This window comes from Pelmatolapia mariae, linkage group LG13, assembly GCF_036321145.2.
Source record: "Pelmatolapia mariae isolate MD_Pm_ZW linkage group LG13, Pm_UMD_F_2, whole genome shotgun sequence".
Taxonomy (NCBI): Eukaryota; Metazoa; Chordata; class Actinopteri; order Cichliformes; family Cichlidae; genus Pelmatolapia; species Pelmatolapia mariae.
In genome coordinates this window covers 25,045,900-25,068,092 of record NC_086238.1, presented here as the reverse complement: position 1 = coordinate 25,068,092, position 22,193 = coordinate 25,045,900, and the positions used below count along the sequence as shown (strand labels likewise).

Sequence of the window (22,193 nt, the reverse complement as noted above, 5' to 3'; positions counted from 1 at the left end):
TGGCCTTCTGATGGGCAACATCTTCAAGATACTCTGTCAAGCATTTGAATTTGGACACCCTCATATCTTTGTCAGCTATGTCAGCCAGCTCCAGCTCCAGATCAGGTTGACTTATACCTGAAAATCCAGTCACATTTAACAGGGATGGATCGATGGTCAGGGCAGTGACGGGGAAGGATAATGTGGGTTTTTCCTCTCTGAACTCGTGGAATTATTTCCCAAATAATTATGGTGTTTGCAGACTGCAAATGCTCTGAATTTATCACCTTGTGAGCTTGTTTGAACTCCCTTAAAGAGGGGAAGTGAAACAGTGTGCCTCTCTGTGAATCTCTGGCTAAAACTGTCAGTTTGCACTCAAACGCTAACACCTCCTCCAGCATGTGTAACGCTGTGCCTCCTCTCCCCTGCAGAGTTGTATTCAGCTTCTTCAGGTTCGCTGTAATGTCCACGAAGTGCAGCTTTTTCAGCCACTCTGGCTGTTCCAGCTCAGAAAAGGTGAGCCCTTTGCTGCTCATGAAAGTTTTCACCTCTCCCAGACATGCAGCAAAGCGTTTCAGCACCTCTCCTCTGGACACTCTGTTATACAGCAGGAGATCAGGGTAAATGCTCTCCACCTCATCCAGTATTGAACAGAACTGACTGGGATTTAAACCTTTTGCCATTATTTTATTGATGATCTGAATGACAACATTTATGACCTCTGTGCATTCTGGAGGAAAGGTTTGCGCACACAATGCCTCTTGGTGCAGGATGCAGTGAAACGTCAGCAGCTTTCTATCCAGTGACTTCTGCAGCCAGGCCACAAAGCCCCTGTGCCCTCCAGTCATACTTGGTGCCCCATCAGTAGCTACTGACACTAGGTGGCTTGTTTTTATTTCTTTGACTCTTAAACAATCATCACAGCCTCACAGATGTCCTCCCCCGTGTCTGGCATTTTAGTGCTATCAGCTCAATCATTTCTTGCTGTGGTCAGCAGAGTTCACATATTGCTATAACAGCGCTATTTGTTCACTGTCACTTTTGTCTTTGGACTCATCACAGGCAATTGAGTACGCTGCAGCTGAACTGACGTCTTTAATTTGCTGTCTTGTGATATTTTCTGCCATTTTGATGGTTCTGTCTTTGATAGTCTTCGCAGAGAGAGGCATCGCTCTGATTTTCTGCACGGAGATTGTGCACTCTGGTTTTTAAAGTCAGCGAATAGGTGTTCTGAAATCTTAATGAATGATTCCTTCATATATTCTCTGTCCGTCAACGGCTTCCCACGCCTGACTATTTCCTGAGCGGCCACAAAACTTGCATATGCAGACTTCATCCACTTCTTGAATTGATGTTTCCACAGATCAGCCTTCCAAATCACTTCCAAAAAGGCTTTTTTCCTCTCTTCTCCCTCTGGATATTTTTCAGCAAAGGCTGTGTTTTTATTTCGACATTTGACCTTTTATTGTTAGCCAGTATCTCTCCACAAATTAGGCATACTGGTAGGCCACTCTCGTCAGAAGTAAATGCAAATGAATCTGCCCAGGCATCATTAAATGTTCTATTTTCTTCTGATATTTTTCTTTTCTTACATTTCTCCATACTTGGCCTACCCGAGGTTGAAAGTCTCGATAAATGCATGGCGTTTTGGCGGGTACACCGGCTTCCACGTTATGCGATGCTTATTTTGAGCAACAAAAATAATAAAATATAATTTTATTATATTTATTATATAACTTAATACTTATCATTAAATACTTATCAATTTAATGATAAGTATTAAATGGAAGTGTATTGTCCCAAGCCACGCGGAGCCGCAGTATAAGGATGAAAGAGCCACATGCGACCCCTGGTCTATACAGACAATAATCCCCTCACATTGCTCTCTTTGGCTCTCAGCGAAGGCGGTCGCACTTTTCTCCTCTCCTCTCCCTTATCTTCCCTGCTTAGCTTCTTATGTCCTTGTCTCGTCTCATGTGTTTCTTTTCACTTCCCTGGAACAATCTCTCACAGTCTGTGTCTAAAACCAAAAGAGAAGTATGGATTTGATCAACTGGTCTCTGAATGCTATTGACACCCTTTTCTCAACGAGAAGTCTGGGCTCGGGAGAGCCTGAGTGCCCTGGAGGGACTTTCCCTGCTGGATACACGATGGATGGGTGGCAGAAGTGGAGGATCGTGTGCCTGGCGGGACTGTCGATCGAGGACGCTGAAGATATCTACCTATTCGGAACCATGATAACAGGGTTCTTGCTGATCGGAGCTGGCTTATCGGAGAATTAAGAAAGCGGAACCGGCTGTTCAAACCCCCACAAGGCTGCCCGCTGGGATTGAATCGATGGGACAAGGTGCGGTTTCTCAGAAAGGGCTCACGGATGGCAGCATGGTAAAGAGCTTGGAAGCACTTGCGGATGCAGTGAATACTCAGAATAAGATCTCTGAGCGGATGATGGGACACATCAGGGAAGAATCCGCTCTGTTCAACACCTATGGGCGGAAGCTGGAAAACATCACGGATCAGTTGGCTGCGGTCGTGAGGTCTCAGAATCTGCTCTGTGAGCAAAAGACTGACAAGACCACGGAGTTAAAGGTAAACAACATCATGGAGAGACTGGCAGCTATCCAAAGGGAGCTCGAGAGACCAGTGTCGGAGTGTTAAAACAGCTCGAAATTCTCATGAGTTGTTGTAAAAGAAAATCACAAAGAAAATCACCACCATAATACGGCTACCTCTCCGCCGCCAGCTGTGGGCTCAAGGCTGGAGCTGAACAAAAACTCCCTGATAACGACTGTGTTGAGTCTGTTCCTTCCCATTCCATGCAAGGCCACCTGGGTTGGCTGGAAGACTGTTTACTTAGCCTGGCAGGGCGAAGGACACTGTCTCAGCTGAACTATGGACACGCATACACATACACTTACACTGATAAGCAAACACTGATCCCCCTCCCTTTCCAAACACCTTCGATGCTTGTTTCCTGCGGGGGTAGACGGCGGGTCTGTGTGCCGCGCTGGAATGGTAGCGCTGTGCAGGATGACTGTTGTGTTTCCTCCTCATTACTCCTCACCCCTTACCCAACCCTGTGGCTTGTCACGTGCTCAAATGTTGTACTGTGGACATTTATGTGCTTTCTGTGCAGAGGAGTTTTTTTGTTTCCTGTTCTCATGCTGTCCTCCCACAGGTGCCCAGCATGAGTAGAGGTCTCTTTTTTTCCTCTTGTACTTTCCCATTGTTGTGTACTTTTCTGTGTTTTTCTGTAACGCTGCCGATCTCTGACCTGTATTCCCATGTGATGTCTATGTTGTGTGTGTAGGTCGGGGGGGGTTCTATTCCTCTGCGGGGCAACCTGCATATGGCCAATAAAGCATTCATTCATTCATTCATTCATTCATTCATATGTGATGAGTACTGCAAAGCTGAATGCAGTAGGCCACTGCTGGGTAGGTTGTCATGAACCGGCTGTGTGGAGGCAGGAGAAGGACCCAAACGCAAAACTCACCAAGACCAAAAGTGAACTCAAAACACTGCTTTATTGCAGGCTAGCACGAAAAATATAACAAATCTAAACTGGGACATGGATAACTAGAGACACATAGGGAAAACACAGCCAAGAGGGAGAACGCGACACAGAACTGAGGGAGACGCAGACCTAAATACACAGAGGGTTAACGAGGGGAGTGGGAGCACACGAGGAACACAGGTGACACTGATAATCATAACAAGACGAGGCAGGAGTAAACGCAACACTGACGGGAGACTGACAAAGTAAAACAGGAAGTACAGAGGTTCAGACAGGAGGAGAGAGAGCACAGACATAACGGGCTGGGGAAAACATGGAATAAAACACAAGGAGAGACGAGGGCTCACAGATACACAGAAGGGCACACAGGGGGTAATCAAATAAGGAACATTTTGGCAGAACCTAGGAACCATGGCATAATGAAAGAACAAAAGTACAAAAACACATGAAAACTAAGAATACTGGGCCAACGTGGCCCAGGACCATGACATCACCCCCCCCTCAAGGGCTGGCTCCCGACAGCCCAAACCCAAGAACCAAAAGACAAGAAAAAACAAAACAACCCACCCAGGGCGGGAGGCGGGGGACCAGGACGGAGGGAACGAAAACCAAACAAAACACAAGGAGCAGGGGACCAAAACTGAGTCCACAAATACACAAAACAGGTCAAAACAGGGAAGCAATGTCCAAAAAGGGCAGAAGGTCAACCCAGGAGGCGACGGCAGAAGAGTTCACAGTTCGGCTGTTCCGGAGGCCGGCCACGTGAAAAGTGGCAGTGGTAGCAGAACGGGTCCGGAGGCCGGCCGCGTGGAAGACGGCGGCGGCAGCAGAGCGGGTCCGGAGGCCGGCCGCGTGGAAGACGGCGGCGGCAGCAGAGCGGGTCCGGAGGCCGGCCGCATGGAAGACGGCGGCGGCAGCAGAGCGGGTCCGGAGGCCGGCCGCGTGGAAGACGGCGGCGGCTCTCAAGCATCGGGCGTACTGGTCGAGGCTTGGTGGGCACAGGACCAGACGGTGGCGTGGCAGCCACGGGCGACGATGGAACCGGACCAGACGGTGGCGTGGCAGCCACGGGCGACGATGGAACCGGACCAGACGGTGGAACCGGACCAGACGATGGCGTGGCAGCCACGGGCGACGGCGTAGGCGGAGCTGAAGCAGAGGCCGCGGCTGGACCAGGCGGAGCTGAAGCAGAGGCCGCGGCTGGACCAGGCGACGGCGAAGCTGGAGCCGATGTAGAGGCCGGACCAGGCGCGGGCGAAGCAGATGCGGAGGCCGGACCAGGCGCGGGCGAAGCAGATGCGGAGGCCGGACCAGGCGCGGGCGAAGCAGATGCGGAGGCCGGACCAGGCGCGGGCGAAGCAGATGCGGAGGCCGGAACAGGCGCGGGCGAAGGCGACTTGGACCCTCCAGCGGAGACGAGGAGGTGCTGGCCGGGCTGACCAGAGCCGCCAGCGGAGACGAGGAGGTGCTGGCCGGGCTGACCTGAGCCGCCAGCGGAGACGAGGAGGTGCTGGCCGGGCTGACCTGAGCCGCCAGCGGAGACGAGGAGGTGCTGGCCGGGCTGACCTGAGCCGCCAGCGGAGACGAGGAGGTGCTGGCCGGGCTGACCTGAGCCGCCAGCGGAGACGAGGAGGTGCTGGCCGGGCTGACCTGAGCCGCCAGCGGAGACGAGGAGGTGCTGGCCGGGCTGACCTGAGCCGCCAGCGGAGACGAGGAGGTGCTGGCCGGGCTGACCTGAGCCGCCAGCGGAGACGAGAAGTGGCCGGAGAGGTTCTCCTGAACCCCCAGCGGAGACGAGGAGGTGCTGGCCGGGCTGACCTGAGCCGCCAGCGGAGACGAGGAAGTGCTGGCCGGGCTGACCTGAGCCGCCAGCGGAGACGAGGAAGTGCTGGCCGGGCTGACCTGAGCCGCCAGCGGAGACGAGGAAGTGCTGGCCGGGCTGACCTGAGCCGCCAGCGGAGACGAGGAAGTGCTGGCCGGGCTGACCTGAGCCGCCAGCGGAGACGAGGAGGTGCTGGCCGGGCTGACCAGAGCCGCCAGCGGAGACGAGAAGTGGCCGGAGAGGTTCTCCTGAACCCCCAGCGGAGACGAGGAAGTGCTGGCCGGGCTGACCTGAGCCGCCAGCGGAGACGAGGAAGTGCTGGCCGGGCTGACCTGAGCCGCCAGCGGAGACGAGGGATGGCTGGAGCGGTTCTCCTGAACCGCCAGCGAGAAGAGATGCAGAGCCAGCAGGTGCGGAGACCTCTGGCTCAGCGGACGCTAACTGTAGCTGCACAGGGCACGCAGTCGGCTTGGGATGCAACGGCTGGGGCTGTGCAGTGCAAACAGTCTGTCCAAGAAGTGTCAGCACCACGCAGTCCTCAGCTGGCTGAGTGGGCTCACAAGAGCTTCTAGCAGAGGATGGCAGTAACTGAACGGGTTGCAGAGCTACTAACTGAGCTGGTGACAGAGTTAATGACAGAGCGGATAATGATTGAGCTGATAACTGACTTTTGGCTGTTCTCCTCCGGGGAACAGGAACGGGTACTGGGCCTGGCCGAACACCAGTCATCCCCACCCGAGAAACAGAGACGGGTGCAGGGACGAGCTGGGCTCTGGCTGCCTTTACCCTGGGTGCCGGTGTAGGTGCAGGAAATAGCTGGACCTCTGCTACTCCCACCCGAGGAACTGAGACGGGTGCAGGAGTCGGCAGGGTCACAGCTGACCTCACCCGGGGAACCGGAACAGGTGCAGGCAATGGCTGGGTGTCCATCAACCCCACCCGAGGAGCAGGTACGGGTGCCGGGATGAGCGGAGCCTCTGCCAGGCTGGGGACAGAAGCAGGGACCAGCTGGACCTCAGCCACCCTCACCCGAGGAACTGATACAGGTGCAAGGGAAAGCTGGGCCCGAGCTGCCCTGGGTACAGGAACTGGAGGTGGAGAGCGACGCACAGGAACAGTTACAGTCACTGGGTAAATGAGGTTAATGGTGCTGAACACTGCACTAGCAATCAGACACTTATGGCAGGCTGATTTCAGCAACTCTGCTGTTCTTAAGCTGTCCATCTTATCGTTAGCAGTCTTCAAAAGAGTGAGTTCAGAAACATTCACAGGTACTGGAGAATTCACACAAGCAGTGTTTGGGTAACCTGGATGTGAGATAACACTACACACAGTTGTACAGGATGTAGCCTGAGACGTAGTACACACAGAGTCCATGAAACTTGGCCGAAAAGCATGGCGCACAGAGTTAAACTGACACGACCGGGGAACAGAAAAGTTAACCTGTGCAACCAGCTCTGCAGTGCTCAAACCAAATTCTTTTGCCAGTGAATGTATAGCAGACAAAACCTTACGGCTCTTAACTTTAGCAGGCATTGAATGCACAGTTTTAAGGAGTCCACAAGGAAAAACACAAACAGAGTCAGGCTTAGCAGGCACGGGAGAAGGTGAGGTTACACAGGTAGCGTCCGAGTTAGCACTGTCAAGTTCTGGTACAGAAAAAACCACAGCCTGAGAAATCGATGGAGGAACACTGGGAGTCACAGATACAAGAGCTGGTCTAAAGATTAAACTGTTCATAGCAGAGGAATGGCTAATAGCCTCTGTGTCACCTGGCTCAGGCAGAACACTAGGAGTACACGTTAAATTGGCTTGCTCAACAACACAGGCCTCATTCACAGTAACTCCTGGAGGAGCTGAGAGAGCAGTGGCTGGTTGAGAAGTTGGCTGAGAAATATCAGAAATGTCTAAAGACAAAACGGGCTGGAACATGAGACAGTCACTGGAAGGAGCATCACCTAGGGAACACTCAGTCTCGGATGGTTTGTGCTCCACAGCATGCACTGTTGCATCTAGAGCTGATGGTGGTGGTGGTGGTGGTGTGTGGCTGAGCTCAGACTGGAAAACCACAGAATGTACAGGCCGAGTAAAACAGTTCTGCGGGACTACAACGCTGGTAGCAGTATGTAGGTGAGTCTGGTGTGGAATAACAGTCTTAGGTTCAGCTAACTTCACAGGTGAAACATTCATATTGGCTAACTCAGAGGAAACACTGCGAGCATTACAAAACTCTGAGGGCTCAGAAACACAAAGATTACTAGTGAGAGCAACTGGTGAATTATCTGACACGGAGGTGCCTCGCTGTACCGTGTCTCTAGAGTTCAAACACAAAGTGGCGGAGTTATCCGATTCAGGTAACACAATGGCGGGCAAAACAGAGTTACTCACAGTAGTGCATAAGTCGTGAAGTCCGGGATCAGAAAACTTGGGCTGAGTGTGTGAAGCACAGTCACTCTCTCCCACGGGTGCAGCCTGCTTGGCTGTACGGGAGCGACGGCGGCGTGAACGCCGTTTTCGCCGAGAAGGGGGAGGAGACGAGCCAGGCCGCGAATCCTCCAGCGGACCGGGCTGAACGTCCTCCGGCTCTTCATACTGGAGCGGCAGCTCCGGGCGGATGCGTATGGTGGAGACGAGGAAGTCCTGGATGTGGGGATGTAGCGCGCCGAACAGCCATGGGAGTCCGGACACCATCCTCTGTAGACGGATGGCTACGGTCTCCCGATATTCTGCCCCTGGCAGCGCTGCCCACTCCTGACAGTGATACTCCACCGTGTAAATTAAATCCTCGCGGAGCTCAGCGGAGGGATTGTGAGCTGCTGGGTCCATTTTCTGGTCGCGTTCTACTGTCATGAACCGGCTGTGTGGAGGCAGGAGAAGGACCCAAACGCAAAACTCACCAAGACCAAAAGTGAACTCAAAACACTGCTTTATTGCAGGCTAGCACGAAAAATATAACAAATCTAAACTGGGACATGGATAACTAGAGACACATAGGGAAAACACAGCCAAGAGGGAGAACGCGACACAGAACTGAGGGAGACGCAGACCTAAATACACAGAGGGTTAACGAGGGGAGTGGGAGCACACGAGGAACACAGGTGACACTGATAATCATAACAAGACGAGGCAGGAGTAAACGCAACACTGACGGGAGACTGACAAAGTAAAACAGGAAGTACAGAGGTTCAGACAGGAGGAGAGAGAGCACAGACATAACGGGCTGGGGAAAACATGGAATAAAACACAAGGAGAGACGAGGGCTCACAGATACACAGAAGGGCACACAGGGGGTAATCAAATAAGGAACATTTTGGCAGAACCTAGGAACCATGGCATAATGAAAGAACAAAAGTACAAAAACACATGAAAACTAAGAATACTGGGCCAACGTGGCCCAGGACCATGACATCGGTGAGCTGGCAGATTTCAGGTTTGATGTCAAATACAGGCCGGGGAAGGTGAACATTGATGCAGACTCATTCTCTCGGAATCGTGCACTGCTGGCACGGTCTCTGCGCACAAAAAGAAAATCTAACCTGAATTGAAATTAAAATCAAAACTTTAACAATTCTGTTTTGCAGTGTTAGTCAGTAAGTGACTGGCTGCTCCCGTATGGGATTAGAACGATGCCGCCTTATCCCATAGTCCAGCCAATAATGCGATTCACATTCGTATATACGCTGCTAATGAACGTCGTCGACAGGCTATGACAGCGTCCTTATGTGCACCGGTGTTTTAGCTAGCAAAGTGGCGTGGCTGATGTGAAGTGAAGCCACGTTAATGACAACGTGTACAACCACTGGAGATGTGAGCAGGACAGACGGAACAATTGATGGAAAAAGTGTGGACTTTATACCAGTTTTTAAATTGTGTTGATAGGCCACGAAAACCAGAGTTATGATAAAAATATCTGCAATGTTTGGTTTTCTTCCTGAATACTAGCGTTGTTTATATTTACTGCGGGAAGAAACAGTAGAAACGGCGTTTTATAAGGAAACCACTCGAAAGCACTCTCCGCCTGTGAGCAAAACCAAAACCAAAAAACCCCTTTCCTATTGGTCGAAAAATGTACCATGTCGACCAATCAAATAATGATATGGCGGCATTTAGTTGTTTAGGAAGGGGGAAGTTTTAGGAGTGACGGCGACGTTTAGTGCAAATCTTGTGTAGTTAGTGTGTAGTGTAGTCAATAGTTTTGTTGTGTGTGTCAGAACAATGAGGCGACTACTGAGTGTTACCATGGTCACCACCCATCTTGAGGAGTTTGCCCCCTCACACATACTAATGTGCCACAAACAGGACTTTAATATCACCAACCATTCCCATTTTATTACGGTGTATCCATATAAATGGCACACCCTGTAGTTAAATTTTCTTTGTACATTTCATTTATCCACCATCATACATTAAGCCAAGAAGAGGTCATTATACTAACAAGACAAATCAACGCTGGGCCAAAGTTCAGCACGTGGTTAAAGATTGTAATCCAGCCAGGGTGTAAATATCACTCAGCAGCCAGTCGTAGAGCTGAAGCAGGCAGTATCAACACATAAGTCTACTCTACCCGGCTTAAATCACAAGACCACCTCTGACCGAAAAGCTGTAGATTTTTCTTGTTTGCAAAAATCAATTCAGATTCACATTAATTCTGTTCACAGCTCCAACAACATGAGGAAGACGAGAGGGAGAAAAACAATTAGATTGAATTACAATTGGATGGAAGTCGAGGACAAGGAGAAGGAAGCTTAGGATGAGGAGGAAGAAAAGCAGCAGGAGCATCTTTAGGGATCTCTATGATGTCATTGAGGTTTGTTTCATTAATATTGTCCTCTCACAAAGAAAGATGACTTGTTTTAGTTCACCTACTTCCTGTATTAAATAGTGATGTGCAAAACGTTGTGGAAAACCACGGAGCAGGCACGTATAGTGCATCTGCAGGTAAATGAACATCAAATCTCTCAGACTAAAATCTGTATTATACTTTTAGTCTTAAAAACATATGTTGTATATTTATCACCCTTATGATAAAACCCATGTCAGCCATTGGTTTATGGACTCTGTATTTTGAAGCCTCAACATTTGCTTTATTGCTATTGCTATGCGGGTATTTGTTAGCCTTTTGGGACCATATTAGGTGGAGGGATCAGAATCTGGAGTTGTGCAAACTTCTGTTTCATTTAGCGTGTATCCATAAGATTTGTACAGCAGATCCAAGTTGTGCCTTGAAAACAGGAGCGTTGTCTGCATAGAGGAGAACTTTAATAGCAGGCTTGTACAAAGTGAGGCTTTGTGCTCACATTTGCTGCAAACACTCATTTTAATTCTGTTACCCTGTTTTGATGCAGAATTCACGTGAAATCAGGCAAGAACTGGACTTGTTTTTTATAATGTGTTCTTGTGAATTGATTGTGTATCGCATACATTTGATTTGACTTTCTGCGAGGCAACAGTCGTCCGCTGGCCAAAAAGGTTTTCCAAATACCTTCACGTTATCAAGCCTGGATTTAGAAAAGAACAGCAAAAAAATCTGCACCTCCTGCTTCACATGCAATTTGTGTTCGTGTGTTCAGAGGCGGCGGTGAGAGGGGAAACCTCGGCTCACCCAGCTGGAGAGACTGACCAGGAAGAGTCGAACATTAACTCTGCTCTTCCAGGGCACCCTGCAGACTCGGCTGCTGGCATTGGTGAGGGAGTGCGGCCGCCGCTGTGATGACGCCAAACTGGAGTCCATCATAGGTCGACTGCAGGTATGCGAGTCAGACCTTCTGAGGATGGTTTCACTTTTCTCTCTTCTTTATAATTGACCCTTGTTTTCTCTCTCTCAGCTCCTTGTCTAAGAGTGGGAGGGATTTGAAGCACAAAGGGAGGAGCTTGTCGTTTGGTTGGCTGATATGGATGTCCACCTGAGTGCGGTTGACCAGCTGACAGGAAACACATGTGAAAAACTGAAACAACTGCAGGTGTGGGCTTGTTTTGATATGACATATATTTGATATGATACATACGTCAGAGACATTGTCCTAAACTGGACTAACAAAGAACCATGAGTCCAACATGAAACTTACCTTACATAACGTAAGGCTGAAGTTCATTGATAATTTTAATCAAAAACTTGTTGAAATATTTTTACAGATTATGCAAACATCTGCTGATGAAAATGTGTTGATTTATTCGTCTGTTATGAAGCAATTGCTATTTTTAATGTGTCTTTATCACTTTCTGATGTTTTATTAATTAAATAATACATGTATTAATTGTTGTGTTATCTATAGATATAGTATTCATATATATATTTATTTAAAGTATAGTAAAAATGTTTAATTATTACTGCTTAAATGACTAATATGTAACATGTATTAGTAGTGATGTGGTGCTGAGGGTTAAAATGCCTTTTTGTCTTTTGGTATATTATGAAATGACAATAAACCATTAATATATGTCTATGCTGTGCTCGTATTTATTTTATCCTACCTAAATTCAATTTATGATACATTTTATTTTGAAAGATTTAAAATGGTTCTTTAAAATGTTTTTTTTAAAGAACCATTTGAAGGAGCTTTTAAAAATGCTTCTCTAAAGAACCATTTTAAAAAAGGTTCTTTGAAAAACCATTAAAGGTTCTTCAATGAACGACTGAAAGAAATGGTTCTTCAAAGAACCATTGTTTGAAAGGTTCTTTGTGGCACCAAAAAAGGTTCTTCTATGGCATCAGTCTAAAGAACCACTTTTGGTTTCAGTTGGCACCTTTATTTTTCTGAGTGTACATATATATATATATATATATATATATATATATATATATATATATATATATATATATATATATATATATATATAATAATTCCCCACTCGCCCCTGTGGGCGGTTGATCCTTCAAGCTCGGGTCCTCTACCAGAGGCCTGGGAGCTTGAGGGTCCTGCGCAGTATCTTAGCTGTTCCTAGGACTGCGCTCTTCTGGACAGAGATCTCCGATGTTGTTCCCGGGATCTGCTGGAGCCACTCGCCTAGCTTGGGAGTCACCGCACCTAGTTCTCCGATTACCACGGGGACCACCGTCACCTTCACCCTCCACATCCTCTCGAGCTCTTCTCTGAGCCCTTGGTATTTCTCCAGCTTCTCGTGTTCCTTCTTCCTGATGTTGCTTCCTGACCGCTACCATTTTGTCTGTCTGTATCTGGAAGTCCCACAGGATCTTAGCTCGGTCATTCTCCATCACCCTTGGGGGCATCTCCCATTTTGACCTCGGGACTACCAGGTTATACTCGGCACAGATGTTCCTGTACACTATGCCGGCCACTTGGTTATGGCGTTCCATGTATGCCTTGCCTGCTAGCATCTTGCACCCTGCTGTTATGTGCTGGATTGTCTCAGGGGCATCTTTACACAGCCTGGGGTCTTGCCTGGTGTGATAGACCCCAGCCTCTATGGATCTTGTGCTCAGTGCTTGTTCCTGTGCTGCCATGATTAGTGCCTCCGTGCTGTCTTTCAGACCATCTTTGTCCAGCCACTGGTAGGATTTCTGGATATCAGCCACCTCCGCTATCTGCCGGTGGTACATACCGTGCAGGGGCCTGTCCTTCCATGATGGTTCCTCGCCTTCCTCCTCTTTCTTGGGTTTCTGCTGCCTGAGGTATTCATATTATTATTGTGCAATCTACTGTACAATATAAAGCGCCTTGACGCGACTTTTGTTGTGATTTGGCGCTATATAAATAAAATTGAATTGAATTGAATTGAACTGAGCACGCTGTCAGTTGGGGCCATCTTCGTGATGTATTTGTGGATGTTCCTTGTCTCATCCTGGACTGTGGTGCTGACACTCACCAGTCCCCGGCCTCCTTCCTTCCACTTAGCGTACAGCCTCAGGATGCTGGACTTGGGGTGAAACCCTCCATGCATGGTAAGGGGCTTTCTTGTCTTTATGTCAGTGGCTTCTATCTCCTCCTTTGGCCAGCCTATTACCCCAGCAGGGTACCTGATCACGGGCAGGGCGTATGTATATATGTATATGTGTGTATATAAAAAACACCCAGCACGCCCCTGCGGGCGGTTTATCCTTCAAGCTCGGGTCCTCTACCAGAGGCCTGGGAGCTTGAGGGTCCTGCGCAGTATCTTCGCTGTTCCTAGGACTGCGATCTTCTGGACAGAGATCTCCGATGTTGTTCCCGGGATCTGCTGGAGCCACTCGCCTAGCTTGGGAGTCACCGCACCTAGTGCTCCGATTACCACGGGGACCACCGTTACCTTCACCCTCCACATCCTCTCGAGCTCTTCTCTGAGCCCTTGGTATTTCTCCAGCTTCTCGTGTTCCTTCTTCCTGATATTGCTGTCATTCGGAACCGCTACATCGATCACTACAGCCGTCTTCTTCTGTTTGTCTACCACCACTATGTCCGGTTGGTTAGCCACCACCATTTTGTCCGTCTGTATCTGGAAGTCCCACAGGATCTTAGCTCGGTCATTCTCCATCACCCTTGGGGGCATCTCCCATTTTGACCTCGGGACTTCCAGGTTATACTCGGCACAGATGTTCCTGTACACTATGCCGGCCACTTGGTTATGGCGTTCCATGTATGCCTTGCCTGCTAGCATCTTGCACCCTGCTGTTATGTGCTGGATTGTCTCAGGGGCATCTTTACACAGCCTGCACCTGGGGTCTTGCCTGGTGTGATAGACCCCAGCCTCTATGGATCTTCTACTCAGAGCTTGTTCTTGTGCTGCCATGATTAGTGCCTCTGTGCTGTCTTTCAGTCCAGCTTTGTCCAGCCACTGGTAGGATTTCTGGATATCAGCCACCTCCTCTATCTGCCGGTGGTACATACCGTGCAGGGGCCTGTCCTTCCATGATGGTTCCTCGTCTCCCTCCTCTTTCTTGGGTTTCTGCTGCCTGAGGTATTCACTGAGCACTCGGTCAGTTGGGTCCAGCAGCCTATCACTGGAGGGAAAACAGGTTAGTGTTGTCAGGGTGGCCTGTATGGGGTGGGAGCTGTTATCTGACAGAGATAACTACCTCCACTGGGTCAAGAGGGCATCCAAGAACAGAGCTAGTTTTCTTGATCAACCTGTTCAGTTTCTTCCTATCCCCAGCAGACCACACCATAAAACATGGACAATACCACCACAGAGTCCTAGAAGGTCTTCAGGAGCTCTCCCTGCTCCCTTCCAAAAGACTTCTCTGTTGCAAATACAACCGTCTCTATCCTTTTGTGTAGATGCACTCTCTGTTGTTACTCCAGATCAGTTTATTGGTTAGATCACTTATATGAGTCAGCTATCTTAATGCCCATTCTCTGGATGTTCACTGGTGTAGGTGGAGTCCACTACCTGCTCGCTGGTTTTCGGAGTGTTGATCTGGAAGTGGTTCTGCTGGCACCAGTTGACAAAGTCCTCAGTCAGTTCTCTGTATTCCCTGTTGTCCTGTTGTCAGTAAAGTACACCGTGAGGAGATGCTCTCATTGCCCAGTCATTATTTTAAAATAGAGATAGCCTACATAGCTCATACATATGCGAGACTATTATGAGCCAATTAGGAGAAAGCGTTAAATGAGCTGTGGGCCACTGCTGGCACTGTCATCACATTGGAGGGTCACTTTAGTGTTTAAGTAGTATAAAAACAAACGAGAAAAACCCACAAATATTTCAGAAAATGTACGGTTTTGTTTGTTTGCCACTGAATAGTGTTGGAATAAAGTGTGAAAATTATGAAGGATTAAAATATTCCAAGAGCTCAAATTACTTCACCAAAACATGTTTCAATCATATTTTATCAACACAAATTGCACAGGTTTATTGAATATGAATAACTTGTGTTAATTCAACTCAGTTGTTTAAGCTCCTGCCAAAGTAAAACATCTGTGTGCATTTAGTGTAATAAACTATTAAACCAGAATTACATATTAGGATTTAGCCAAGTGTTAGGATGTAATACAGAGTAGTATTTCTAGTAGGCTTGTTTTGATATGCCTGTTTTCATTTTATTTTCTAAATTTTAAAGAAGGCTTTAGAAAGGTCAAAATAAATCTTCTGTGAGGGCGTATCAGCTATTCTAACAGAATTCATTTTACCAATGCAAGGGTGCATTAGTACCTTGTAATACAACATATCTATTTCATAAAGGGCGAACACAAATTTCCAAAGAGACTTCCTGACAGCTGCCATTTTAAGTATAACCTCTGGTACGGGCACATTCAGTTTGCAGCAGCGGTGGCACCAAGATGGCAGCTTGAACGGTGGTGTTTTTTCAGGAGCTCCGAAAGACCGCAAAATTTGCTAAGGAACTTTATTCTCTTTCCACTCGAATTACAACTATGGATGCCCAAAAGGTTATTAAGAATGCAAAGCTGCAATTTGTGCCGTCAAACCCCAATGTTAAGACGTCTTCGCATGCTAAAGTCAGTGACCATGGCTATGCTAGCACTGAAGCTGCCAACGTGAGCCTAAACAAGCGAGAACGGGGAGCAGACTCTGCGCCGCCAACTCCATCAAAACAACCGCCGGAGGAGAAAAGAACAAAATCTTCAGAGAAGGAAGATGATATCTCCAATAAAACTATTTTTGAAGCCATTCTGGGACTTGAGAAGAAATTTGAAGTACAACTGGAAGATATCAAGGAACAAAACAGACAAAGTGCAGCTATGGTTGCCAGCTTGGCTAAGGCTGTGGAGTTTAATGCTGCAGAGATAGTTGATTGCAAACTGAAAGTTGTTAAACTGGCAAATGCGAATGAACAGCTGCTTAAAGAAAACGAAGACTTGAAAAGAAGAGTGAGAGAACAAGAGCGCTACCGAATGAGGTGGTGCTTAAAGCTGAAAGGGGTGAAGGAAGACAAAGACGAAAACATTAGAGTGAAGGTTTTGCAAACGCTTCAGAAGATTGCCCCTGACTTGAACTTAGAAGAGGCCGTTGATATTGTTCATCGCTTAGGGAAACGAGTTGATGGCAGAAACAGAAACATCATTATTTTATTCACACAAAGGCGAATCAAAGAAGAATTGTGGAGGCGCACCAAAGATTCTTCAATCTGCAAACAAGAAGGCATCAGCTTTGCAGAGATGTTGCCGCAGGAGGACATACAAGATCGACAGCGCCTATGGCCTCTGGTGGAGGAGGCAAGACGTGCGGGTAAACGAGCCTACTTTCGTGGTCCACATGCCTTCATTGATGGACGCAAAGTTGAAGAAACACAGGAGAACTAAAAATGACAAAAACTGAAATAGTGGAAACTTGTTCGCGGTCTGAGGAGCTCAGCATGTAGTACTTTTTTTTCTTTTTTCTTTTTTTCACGTGGTGAGTGATATTCTGTCTATAGTTCATGTTGAATGTTAACATTTGTTTTGGTTCTTTAAATGTTAGGGGTTTAAGAGAATCTGTTAAAAGAAAAGCCTTATTTTTGTACTGCAAAGGTAAAAAATCAAACTGTATTTTTCTACAAGAGACTCATTCATCTGATAGTGATGTATCTTTTTGGTCAAACCAATGGGGTAGCAAAATCCTGTTTAGCCATGGCTCAACGAGGTCGGGGGGTGTAGCAATTTTATTCAATAACTTTCCTGGGGATCTTGTAATACAACGGACTGACTTGAATGGTCATTGGTTGATTGCTGTAATGAGAGTTGAAAGTTTGTTTTTCATTTTAGTCAACGTTTATGGATATAATAATGAAAGTCAGAATAAAAATATGTTAGAAGATATAACTTTAAATATTTTTGAACTTAAAGATCGATACCCTACGGAATATATTTTAATGGGTGGTGATTGGAATATGACTCCTGATGAATGGACTGATAGATGGCCCTCAAGGACAGGTAGACCACAAAAAAATAACCTAATTATAGATTTTTTGATAAACAACAATTTGACAGATATTTGGAGAGTAAGAAATCCAGGAATTAAAAGCTTTTCCTGGTTTAAACCAAATGGAGCTTGTAAATCTAGAATAGACTATTGGCTAGGAAGTGACAACATTCTTAACCACACTGTAAAAGTTGTGATGTCAAATGCACCTCTTTCTGATCATTGCTTTATTGAACTATGCTTTGAATCGGAAATTAGACAATCAAATAAAAGAACTTATTGGAAGTTCAATGCCAAACTTTTACAAAATGAAGATTACTGCAACATAGTCAAAAAAATTATAAAAGATATTATGGCTGACCATTTAATTGTAGGATATATCAGTAAATGGGAATTCATTAATTTCAAAATTAGAGAATTTAGTATTCAATTCAGTAAAAACATAAGTCGAAAGCAAAGAGAATATGAATGTAAATTATTCCAAGAAATTACTTATTGCTGTAGTAAAGATGATCTAAATAGTCAAGAAAGGAGTAAACTTATGGAGTTGCAAACTAAATTAGATCAGCTCTACCTAAATAAAGCAGAAGGAGCTTTTGTGCGTTCACGCGCCAAGTGGATTGAGGAGGGGGAAAGAAATTCCTCATATTTTTTTAATTTAGAAAAGAGCAGACAGAAAAGAAATTTTATATCTTCCCTGTTAATTGATGGCATTGAATGTGACGACCCTAAAATTTTGGAGAATGAAACTTATACATTCTATTCCAATTTATACTCCTCACAGTTCTCCCAAGCAGATTGTGATGTCTTTTTTGATCAAATAGATAATCTGATCCCTAAAATTGATGAATCATTTAAGGAATTTTGTGAATCTGACTTTAGAATTGAAGAGTTAGATGCATCTGTTAAGAAAATGGCGCTTAATAAATCCCCTGGTCCAGATGGGCTTACAGTTAATTTCTTCCAATTTCTTTGGGAAGACTTAAGGGAAATTTTTTTCAAAGCTATACTGGCCAGTATTGAAAAGGGAGAATTGATGTCTAGCATGAAACAAGGATTAATTACATTAATTCCTAAACCAAACAAAGATAAACGACAATTGGATAACTTAAGGCCCATAACTTTATTAAATACAGATTATAAAATTTTCTCTAGCTCAATTGCGACAAGGCTCAAACAAGGGGTTTCAAGTATAATTAGTGAGACACAATCAGGGTTTTTGAAAGACAGGAACATTCATAATAATATCAGATTGGCTTTAGACTTACTGGACTACAATGATCTAATTAGTGATGACAGTTTTATTCTTTTCTTGGACTTTTATAAAGCTTTCGATTCAGTAGAACATCCTTTTATTTTAGAAACACTAACTCGATTTGGATTTGGGGATAAATTTAGGAAGATAATAGATATACTGTATGATGATATAAATAGCTCTGTGTCGTTAGGCTATGGCACTGGTAAAAGATTTAGCGTCAAAAGAGGAATTAGGCAAGGGTGTGGAAGCTCTCCGCTGTTATTCATAATGGTTGTGGAGATGCTCGCAATTTTAATTAAAAACAGCAGCGTTGCCGGAATTGAGATTATGGATAATTTTTTAATAATTAGTCAACTTGCGGATGACACTACTCTTTTCTTAAAAAATGAACATCAGATTCCCCTGGTAAAACAAATAATCACTACATTCTCAAAAGCTTCAGGCTTAAAGTTAAATTTAAATAAATGTGAACTATTGGCGTTAAAGGAGTGTCATTCACAATTACTGTACGATATAAAGGTGAAGAAGGAGGTAAAATATTTGGGCATCACAATTTCAAAAGATCACAAAGTCTTAGAAAAAGTAAATATTTCAGATAATGTTGACAAATGTAAGACAATCTTAAATAAGTGGTTACAAAGAGACATCACAATTTTTGGAAGAATATTATTAACCAAAATGGATAGTTTATCTAGATTTATATAGCCAGCTTACTCTTTATCAATATCAAATAAAGTTATTAAAACAATTAATAGCTTGAATTTTAATTTTATTTGGAGGAATAAGTGCCATTATATATCTAAAGATGATTTGGTTAAACCATACATTGAAGGTGGTGGAAACGCAATTGACTTCGATATAATGAATGGTGTTTTGAAACTTAAATGGTTAAAATCCTTCCTAAATAATCCACACTCCATTTGGTTTTTTATACCAAGTAAGGTCTTTAACACATTGGGGGGTATCGATTTTCTCCTAAAGTGTGACTTTGAAATTACTAAGCTACCTGTTAAACTCTCTGAATTCCATAAACAGGTCCTTCTTTATTGGAAAATGTTATTTAAACATAATTTCACTCCACATAATAGCCCAATTTGGAACAATAGATATATACTAATGAACAGAAAATCTATTTTTATTCAAGATTGGTTATCAAAAGGTGTTTGGGCAATTGCCCATTTTGTAGATGAGGAAGGACATGTTCTAGAACATCAAGATTTTTGCCAAAAGTTTAATATCCAATGTTCTAAAAGTAAATTTAATCGGGTTATAAAATCCATTCCATTGTCACTTAAAAACATAGTTGTAAATGATATAATATATTCTGACATATCCCCCAAGTTAAGGCATTTATATATAGATGATATTCGATTTTGTGATGTTAAATGCAATAATAAGTTTCTAAGATCTTCATTAAGGAGTCTTTATTCTCCAAATTTACTTAGACGTAATTACATATTAAAAGATTTCCAAAGGGAAGAAATTGAAAAAATAAGAACTGATTATATCACCTTCCCTATCCCTCCTAAAGGGAAAGAAGTCCAATTTAAAATTTTGAATAAAATTTACCCGACAAATAGACTCCTTGGTGATAGATTCAAAATAGAAACTGGTAATTGTGTATTTTGTGAAACAGAAGAGGAGGATTTGGACCATCTATTCTTTTTGTGCAATTTTATACAAATATTTTGGTTGGATTTTCATACCTGGCTTTTTTCCAGTGGGATTCAAATTACCCCACTTACCTTAAATATGATCATGTTTGGAGTGTTTTTGAAAGAAAAGAAAGCTAATTATGGTGTTAATGTGTTATTAATCTTGTGCAAGCAATTTATACATAAATGTCGTTTTTTTAAGACCAAACCAACACTAGCTTACTGGAAAAACGCCTTAAACCTGTTGGTTAAATCTTTGACTTTAGTTAAAAAGAAAAAGGCTGCTTTTTTTGTCTCCTTTGTGGAAGATTTTGATTTAGTGAGTTAATAATCTGTTAAATTATGTGACCCCATCTTTATATATATATTTTTTCCTATGTATGAAAGTTGTTAATTTGTAAGGAATGTTTATTCTCTGAATGTATAATATATGGTGCATTTTATTTGTATGTTATCTTTACTAATAATAAAAAAAAAACACACTATGACCAAATCAGACAATGCAACACAACACGCAGGTCGCCCCAATGAATTGATTCAGCTTGTAGCAGTGACTTGTTAACTTCTCATTTGTCAAGCATATCTCCCATGAATGATATGAAATCATTTAGAGACATAACATTGACATCACAAAGCAGAAGCTGCAATCAGTTTTTAGGAAAGTGAGTTTAATAGGAGTAGGTAAAATAATGCAGTAATTTCTTAGTTTTATAATCCCTTTATAAATCATGTTGGCTACAGCCTATTTAGCAGTGCAAAAGGAGCATCGGACAAACAAACAAACAAATAAATAAACAGTCAACAACAACAAAAAAGTTAGTACCCAGGGATAAAAATGTTGTGTATGAAAGGGAAACCTAATGGACAGATGTGATGCCTGAACAGTGGTGGCTTTAAGTGATGTATCAACTCAAACATGCATCCATGGTCTGTGGTACATAAGTACGATGATCGGTGGTGACGGTTGGCGCCGCTTTGGAAGCAGAAACTGTTGGTTTGAAAGCCTTCAGTGTCTCCTTGTGGCGGGACTCTTATACTGCACTGTAAGATGTCGAGCAGTGTCAGCCGTATGCTAGAAAGTGATACATTAAAATTCCTGGGGTCACCATGAAGAGCTTACTTCCTTTCTTGCTCAGTGTGTAAAATGTGGTACTTAATGGATTGAAAAGAAAAATGATGGCACCCTTGTAGTTCACACAAGTGGTGATGATTCAGGGTTTTAATTTGTAAGGTTTGAATTTTGAGCCATCATAAATTTTAAAAGAGGAAAGTATACTATTTAACATATGTTAAGTCAAAGCTAATATAGCTGCTCATATATAGCTACTTATAATTTGAAGAGCTGCCTACACCAATGAGTAGACTTCCCAGAATGGAAACAGCACTCTTTGTGTGGTTTGAGAAAACAGTCAAGTTGTTAAGAACTATGACTGAGAAGGATGTGCCTGTGTACAGCAGCAGGCTGCCTTCCTAGAATTTGGATATCCCCCGTGCGCTCGTCTCTGCATTATGTGCATTACCTCTCTTGGAAAATTAAAACCACAGCAGCTTTTTATAGTTTTTTTCATTCACTATCAGCTTACACCAAAAGTCTACTCTGAAGAAGATTATTCAAAACATGCAACACAGAATAAAACAAGTTTAAATTAAAATTAAAGAAATCAAAATCTTGTGGACGTATGCCTTTTACATGTTGGCAAAATATTTAGGATGAGATGGAGATATAACACTCATGCACCCTGAAAATTATGAAGGTCTAAATATGTATCAAAGGGGCTCACTGAACATCAGTGGCTTTCTATGGGGCAAACGTACTTAAACCAGCCACTGTGACCATTGCGGCAGAGCAGAATGAATGATACTGATGGGGACTAAGAGGGTTTGTAGTTAAATTCCTGCTCTTACAGGATCAGTGAGTGTCTGTTTAAAGATTATTAACATACTTTTACATCACTATGGAACACCAGCATTTCTGCAGAGGACAGAACTCCCTGCTTTAATCTACCAAGATGCTCTGTGTTATGTTGTCATGGCAATATGAAGTCAAATAAATACAAATATACAAAAATGCACATTTAAAGGAGGACAAGAAGACAGGCAATTGGAAGAGCTTTTGAAGCAGGAAAACTTTTCTGGATTTCTCTTAATTTAACTGGAAATTTTGCGAAT

The 22,193-nt window shown here is 44.4% G+C and overlaps 1 protein-coding gene across 2 annotated transcripts in view; it reads left to right on the top strand.

Annotated features, from left to right (window-relative positions):
- Positions 1-22,193, top strand: part of LOC134640338 (peroxisomal membrane protein PEX13-like) — a 42,263-nt gene that overhangs the window by 2,925 nt on the left and 17,145 nt on the right. For both annotated transcript variants that reach the window (XM_065471881.1, XM_065471880.1), the window contains exons 2-3: positions 10,889-11,065; positions 11,144-11,278. The gene's annotated coding sequence lies outside the window, so the exon portion shown is untranslated. The remainder of the gene's footprint in view (positions 1-10,888; positions 11,066-11,143; positions 11,279-22,193) is intronic.